We start from the raw sequence: 8,169 nt of genomic DNA, 5'->3' as shown, positions 1-8,169 counted from the left end.
CTACTGGATACAATGCTAATTTAATGTAATAATGCTATCTCAAAGGGTTTTTTTTTTCTTTTTTTGTCATTTCTATGGAATGAAATGTGAATTTTTGCACAACTGTACAGTTAAAAATAACAAGGCTTTTAAATATTGTTTAAAAACACTTATACAAAGTGTGTCTTTGTCATGTTTTTCACCCATGATGCATCCCTGGGTGTCATTTTAAAGTAACTGGGAATGGAATATAAGTGGAAACTTCTTTTATATACAGCGTTTCCTTTGCCACTGCTAATGCTAATATTTTAAAATATTTAAATATTTAAAAATGATAGTACAGTAAGTGGAATGAACACCTCTCAGAATAGCCAAATATTTAAAAACGTATTGTTCTATAGAACAGACTGATTTATTTGTGAACCTGTAATCCTGGAATAAAGCGCGTGTCCTTCTCCACCACTAATAAGTCTGCTGCTCCAGCTTTCAGAATAGACCTGGTGAGGCCCCCAGGTCCGGGTCCCACCTCACACGTCACGCATTCTTCAGGTTTCCGCCTGCCGACAATCTTATCTGCAATCCACAATGATTTTGTTCACATTTTTGCACGACATTACACAAACACACACAGTGGCGCTACTGCTGGAAACCCATGTAAACGACAGCTGGACCGACCTGTGAGTCTCATGTCTAGGAGGAAGTTCTGAGAAAGCTGTTTCTCTGCTTTCAGATTAAACAGTTTGATGATCTCCTTTAAGGTAGGCAGAGGAGGTAACCTAAAAACAGGCCAGTTTCTGCGTGGCTGCCATCTCCCTTCAGCTAAAATCACAACTGAAAAACAAAAATATGCTTCCAATTGCACGACTTGTCTTTTAAATCTTTAAATGAATTAAAAATAGAGCTCAGATTTTCAGAACAACCTCCTCTAACGCTCGCTGCAAAGATACACTTTTAGTGCATGAGAAAAAATATTCCCAGTTATAAAAGATTTGAGCAGAGAGAGTGCAATAACACATGCCATTCACATTATTATTATTATTATTATTATGTTATATTATATTAGTCAAACACCACCACATATTGATATTAGGTAACACCTTTGTGGTTAACCTTCTGAACTGCAGAAACAAACTGTTATTTTCCTAGAATAACTGACATTTAAGCGTTAAAGGTAAAACGTATGGCGTGTGAAGGACTTTTCCCATTCATAAAATGATTGTGATTTAATTGTAAGATACAGTATATAATTGAGCAAACGTAAATGTATATAAGTTGTAACAACAACCGCCCTTTGAGCACTTAGATAAAGCAGTTAATAACAATATAATTGTGTTTAAGTTAAGACAAACTTCCTCGGTGGAGAGATTTATAACAAAGTCTGTACATGTTCAAATAATTCCGTGAGCAGTGCAGACAGCGACATGCTAGCAAACGAGAATGCTTTCTTCTGTCTTGTTAACATATTTAATTCTGCCTAGAAATGAGTTTTTATGACTTAACTTCTTACTCGAGCGCAATTTAAACGACAGCTGGCATGTTCAATAAGAACAAAACTGTTTTAGGCTAAAGGACGACACAAACATAAAAAACACGTTTTCCTCAATTAGTGCAGAGATGTCTTCCTATGGCGGAGGCGTGGTTACACCGACGCTGTGGGATTATTTCTCAATGTGAAAAGTTGGCAGAACAGACTAACAATCCCAGCGTTCATAAGGGGCGGGGACGTTTGGGTGCCCTTGAAAATCGTCGCTTAGACCACACACATTATAATAATTTTGGAATTACAATAGTATAGAAACCAATAAAATTATTATTATTTGATTTGATTCACAGATCAGGCGAGGTTTCAATTCCTATTTTTAATACTTAGCTAAATGTCCTGGTGTATATTTCCAGTATCTGGTCATCTAACAGCATATCCTTCATATTATCCATCATCAGTCAAATCAGTCCACAAATCTGGACTCTATGATTGAACAATTTTTTCTATCTACTTTTTATTAGTTATGTATTTTAGAGACATTTGTAAATGCCAGGCCATGACATAGCAAATAAGAAATTCCCTTTTTATTATTAACCATTAGTTAACAGAAAATTATAATTAATTTCAGCACAATTTTAAAAGGTAGCCAGTTATTTCCAAACAGAACATATCGATCTTATACAAATCAAGAGTACATTGTATCCATTAAAATACGGCTTTCTGGGGTCCCCTAGGGTTTGGTGCACCTGTTAAGTGCTGGAGCTTTATTTTAGTATTAAATATAATATTGGAGAATAAAAACAAATAAATTGCACTAAAGTCAGGAGCCTATTAACACTCCCTGCATTTTCTGCAGTGTTTAATAAAACTTAAAAGTACCATTTCTACCAACCGTGTGTGGATTTATTTCTCTAGATTATCAAAGAATATATATCTTATATTGCTTTTTCAAATATTTTAACTCATACAGTTGAGGTTTTGATTAAAATTACCCAGATCTAGTAAATTAAGAGGCGTATGCTTAGTTCATAGAGCGGAGACATTAAAACAGCTCATCATTTTATTCCACATAACCAAAATGGCATTAAATGTTAAAAAGTTAATAGTAACATTACATACAATACAGTTGATACATAATTGATGCAAAATACATTTACCACATTACTTGAAACGTTTGCTTTGCATTTCTTTAACAACCTCCCCAAGTCAGTCTTGACACCTTACAGTCGGTCTTCTGTTGATGATTCGCAAACCAAGAAGTCCATCTCCGACACAACCCTGCCAGATGAAGCAGCGCTATCAACGTTAAGAACAGCACATGTCTAGAAAACCATAATTCTAACATCATAAAAGCCTGAGTTACTGTATACAATTAACAAACATAGTCACTATAATGATTCTATAAATGCACGAACCATATTTTGATATTAATTAAATAAACTGTTTTCTAACTAAAACAGAATAAGCCAAAAGGATACTGGCAAGGCTGTCAAATTGGCCTCCCTCCTCAGAATTAGTATCTTGGTCCTCAAGCGGATGACATCACTGATTTACAAATGCCTGAAATGACAGGTTCGATACACACTGTTGGGAAAGAGAGAATCCACACCTTTATGTATGATTTTGTATTTAGGCGTGTTTATACCTCAAGCCTGATCATACAGATTTATAGGTCTTACTTTCCAGATGAAGCTTGTATACAATGCAGAGTCTGGTACAGCACTGAGAATCGCGCGGCGTCGTTTTTTCCAGGTTTTCATTCTGCGGCAAAAACAGAACAGTAATAAAACTAAGAACTGCTATACCTGTGTATGAGAATGATGGACACTAAAAAAAAAAAGGAAGGAAGATTTTCCTCAAGATCTTTCATGTTCCACAGTAGAAGTCAAATCATACAAGTTGAAAAAAAAACAAAAGAAATTAGATAAATGAATTATTATTTTTTTGGAGTAAACTTTCCATACTGCTCAAATGATGTAAAGTTAAAAACTGTATGTATGTAAGGTTATCTATAAGTCAATGTGCCCCTAAACAATGACATAATTCATATTTAGAAGATGTGCGTTTAAATCTCTGTCTCTCTACATTGTAAGTACCGATCAGAAACTTGTTGGCAGCATTCTGCACTTCTCATGAATTATTCTTTAAGTCAGATGCTCTCTAGCATCTGTGGTGCTCTCGAACCCTTCGGTTACAAAATAAATACAGCTTGTTCACATAGGCTGTTTTCGTCCATTACACTAGCTAATGAGAGCAGTAAATATTCCGACAGCAAATACTTTCCATTGCAGAGGCAGCAATAGCTGGCAAGCGGTCTGGCAGATTTCTACAAGAGAGAACCCTTTAGACCAGATCGGTCGAATCATTTCACTAATGTCTACTCGGCTAAAATCAAATCATAAAGGCCGTTCACAAAACGAAAACTGGCAGAGTTTAGGAAGCTCTGCAATGTCACATATCGGCTCATTAAAGCGAAAAATTGTATATACTGTATCTTTCAATTTTATATAAATACATCAACCGTCCCGATTAGTCAAAATGAGTGGTCAGTTACCTGTAAGTAATAAAAGGATGACTGAGAGCAGCCTGGATGGATGTTAGAGAGGTGACATTAGTCGCTGTCTCAGGACCAGAGGAACTGTGTTAGCACACTTCATTAGTGACTGGAGTTCTGCTGAAGTCAAGTATTCTCTGGAGAGATCAGAAATCTTGCGTTTTGTGAAGCCAAATTATTAAGCTCAACTTTGCTCATAATGAAGAAACCAGCATTTTTAAAACTATTCGCATTACAAATACAAAGTAAATTTATTAATGCTTCAACTCACCTCACAAGGCTGTCAATAGAGTCTATGCCTCATGAAGCACTTGACGGATTCATTCTCTTTGTTCTTGAGACTCTTTTTCAAGCAAGTCTGCACACAGAAATCCAGCAATGTTATTTTCCATCATTTATGGCCCCTATAGTATGGTACTGGTATTACAACACCAAAAAACGTTCTGTAGTCATACATATGTACTGAATTATTTGAAGTAATTGAAAATCCTGTTGTCCGTTACTGAGCAATGAAATGCAATCTACATATAAAGTAGATCCAAAATGCAGACGTATTTACTGTATTGAGTGCTTTGTACCACATCCAGTTTTAATTAGCATTAGAGTTGTGTTGATTGACAAAGTGATACGCGTGCGTCCAAGTCAGAGGCTGGGTACCGCCCCACAGCATAAGGACGATTAAAGATTATTTTTGAACTTAGTAATGCCAGCCGAATTAATACTAAGGCGCCACGTGTTCCTTCATATTTTTATTTAGTGTTCAAACCAATCCTGCGAGATTCCGTTGAGCTTATGACTGCATTGGCCAATCAGCGGGCGTTCATTTTGTTGCTCATTATGCGCAGTTGGACTGCTAACATGCTAAGTTACACTGCAAGCAATTGTATTAATGATTATTAAATGTAAACTTCTGAACTAGGCAATGACAAATAAAAGAAATAACAGCATCTTTGGATTGCCAAAGACAGCAATACACCTTTACTTCACAAAGCGATTATTATAAAACCAAGACCACGTCACTGCGTTCATCTTTAAGGAATTTGTGGTGAAAAGCTTCACACCGTTAAAGCGGTGCTGTAAGACCATCAATTCCAAACACACGAAAGCTCTTTAGCTCCACCACAAAGCGATTTCACCGACTTGGCCTCTACACTCCTCAAAATAGAAAAAAATAAGTACAATAAATAATATGCCTTTTGAAGCTGAAAGAGATCATTCTCTGATATTCCATTTTCCTGAGATGATGCCATTTCCGGAGAATCTTCTGAAGAGACATCTGATAAGATAAGCAATGCATACATCTGGTGTGACTTTTAGTTATTAAATACAGATTCAGAAAATACTAAAACATTAGCAAATACCGACCACTTGCACAACCTTGACAAAAACTAATTTATTATAACCTATCATTTTATGAAGATTTATATCTCAATAGTATAGTGATAAAGTCAGTTAATGCTTTGATTATTATAAGCATGCACTGCACATAGTTTTCTGTAAAACAGAGAAGTTAATCAAATTCTTACATTTTAATATTCATCAACGGAAAGAAAAGCTGAGCTGATTAACATTTGCCACATATATACTATAGTTGAGTACATACTAATGGCCACAGTGCACAAAGCGAAAAAAAATCTGCTGGTTTCTTAAACAGCATTCTGTAATAAACCCGTTGGATGAAACACCCACGATGCAAAAATACAGTTGCCTAGACAAAACATGTTTTGAATCAATAGTACTAACTTTAAACCATATAAATATTTCACAAAGACAAACACTAAACTGTGGAAACTCCAAACTGCTTATAAGTACCACTTACCGTGCAATGGAAAAGCGCCGTAAACACAGTGATCTAATATATCCCATCTAAAAACAAAACTACACTGAGTCTGTCTTACCCTCCCGTGTTTCCAATCTGCCAATGAAACCTTCCAGTTGTAAACAGAACATTTAGCATTTTCTTGGAACTTTTGGATTTGTTTCAGCACACTTCACGTAGAGGCTGCAACAAGCTCATCTTTTGCTAAGTCCTGGAAAGAAATGCAAGCTAAGAGTGAAAGTGTACTCAAATCTATTTCTTGTTTTGGACGGACAGTAGCCCAACTTACCTCAGGCTACAGGCTAGCTCATATTCTCGGTCTCTACAAATTCTTTTCAATGCAAAAACATGCAGTTCGTATCTATAAGCGCAGTAACGTTTCATATAAAGTACTGGAAACGTGCAACTTTAGCTATTATTAACTAAATACATTTTACAAAAACTGTTCTGTATCAGTGATTAAAACCAACACGTGTTCACACAAAACCCAAGCGTAATCCAACTCATTTTAAGTGAATATGCATCTTTGCTTATAAAGTTAAACGTTTGTCAGCTTTCTTAAGTTTGTATTAGAGATTGCATATAATTTACAGTTATTAGTTTTATAAATGCATGTGACAAAGGACAGCGTAAAAAGGGTTTATTAAAGGTGTACTAACATGTGCTTTCCTAAGAAGAGAGCTTAGGCAGTAATGAGGTCAAAGTGCAGACACTGTAGAATGGGATAAGTATTCTTGTATTATTTATGGAGCTTTTTTCAGTAATGTTGACATACTTCCTGAAAAGAGAGAAAAAAAAAAAAAAAAATCACAAAAAATGCTGATGCCATGATTAACATGTAGCTATATTCATTCAATTGCGTCATTCAAACTATTCCGTTAATATAATTTTCAATATAATTTCCAATAATTAACAATTTTGTCAACATACCAAAAAAAAAAAAGCCCAAACAAACAGTATAAATACAAACTAAATAACAGCAGCCAATAAACGCCTACAGGCTTTAACTTATACAAAAAAAAATTGAAAGTGCTAGAAACCTTTTTAAAAACAGATATAAATGGCATTTACACAGAACATGTATAAAAAAAAAATTTTGCCATGTATGACCTACTCTGATTTATCACTGGAGTTCACTTCATATCATTTTATTATATATGGAGTCTGCGTAACACACACTGAAAATGGGATACATAAAAACAAAAAAACAAGATTAGTAATGCTTTTAAACAGTACAGTTACTCTATATGGTGAACAAATTCTAATTTATGGCCACAATTAAATTCAAACAAGGGACGTAAATTAATATCAACAATACTTTTTCTGCACTGATGCAGAGTCTCTCTCTCAGTATATACGGTGTTACAACACTAACAAATTAAAAGATCTATATCTTCTGTATTTATTTTTAAAACATACGCCTAGCTTGTAGTTCAATGTCGTTACATTAAAATGCATCAATAAGATAAACTGACTTACAATGGAATAGGATAGAGGTATGTCTAAAGACTCTGTAAAATCAATAAATAGATTAGTGATTTCCAGTAATCATTATTTCTGAAATATAATAATAATAATAATAAATAATAATAATAATAATGCCTTCGTGCATGTTCATCGTTGGTAAGAGGCACTTACTTGTTCCTGGGGCTCCTGAGTCTCCCACATACCTACAAAGACATCGCTTATTTAAGTATTGTGCGGTTGCAGACTGCTATTGTCCTTTACTGGAGCCAGCGTTGATGTGCATACCTCGCGGAATGATGGTAGATGGCCAGATTCGCTCAACCATTTCGTTCGCTCAATGTCTTGGCAGAAGCAAGGCCTCTTGTTTTGGCAGCAAAGCGCACTGAGGCTGGCTATTAAGTGCTGCCTTGGAACTGGTAGAAAAAGGGTTCCATTAGGCGGCAAAATGTGCATTCTTTAAAGAATTGCCATATCGCGAAAATCAGCGGAAAAGGTTATAGAACCCCATCACAAGTATCACCAAATTCCCATAAACATTTCAATCGTTGCAGAAAGTTCCATCCTGTTAGTAAATATATTTGTATATTTCAACTATGTTCACTATATACAGTGTAACACATTTATTAAAACAAATGTATGGTTTGAATAAATAACAGAACATACCAAAATAATTTTCAACCAGTGGTTGAGTCCTCCATCTGCGTAAGCCCTTTAGTAACAGTAAGTTATTTCCTAGAAGCTATGATTTTTGCTGATCTGGAGACAAAAGAGTCAAGCACAGTGAGTTTTTTCCCAGTACCAAATCAGACACAGTGAAAAATTACCTAAACGTGCCATGGGGCCTTAGGCCAATTCCCAAAATCACAG

The sequence above is a fragment of the Puntigrus tetrazona genome, chromosome 17, assembly GCF_018831695.1.
Source record: "Puntigrus tetrazona isolate hp1 chromosome 17, ASM1883169v1, whole genome shotgun sequence".
Classification (NCBI taxonomy): domain Eukaryota; kingdom Metazoa; phylum Chordata; class Actinopteri; order Cypriniformes; family Cyprinidae; genus Puntigrus; species Puntigrus tetrazona.
The sequence above is the reverse complement of the archived record's forward strand: the minus strand, read 5'-3'. Positions refer to the sequence as shown.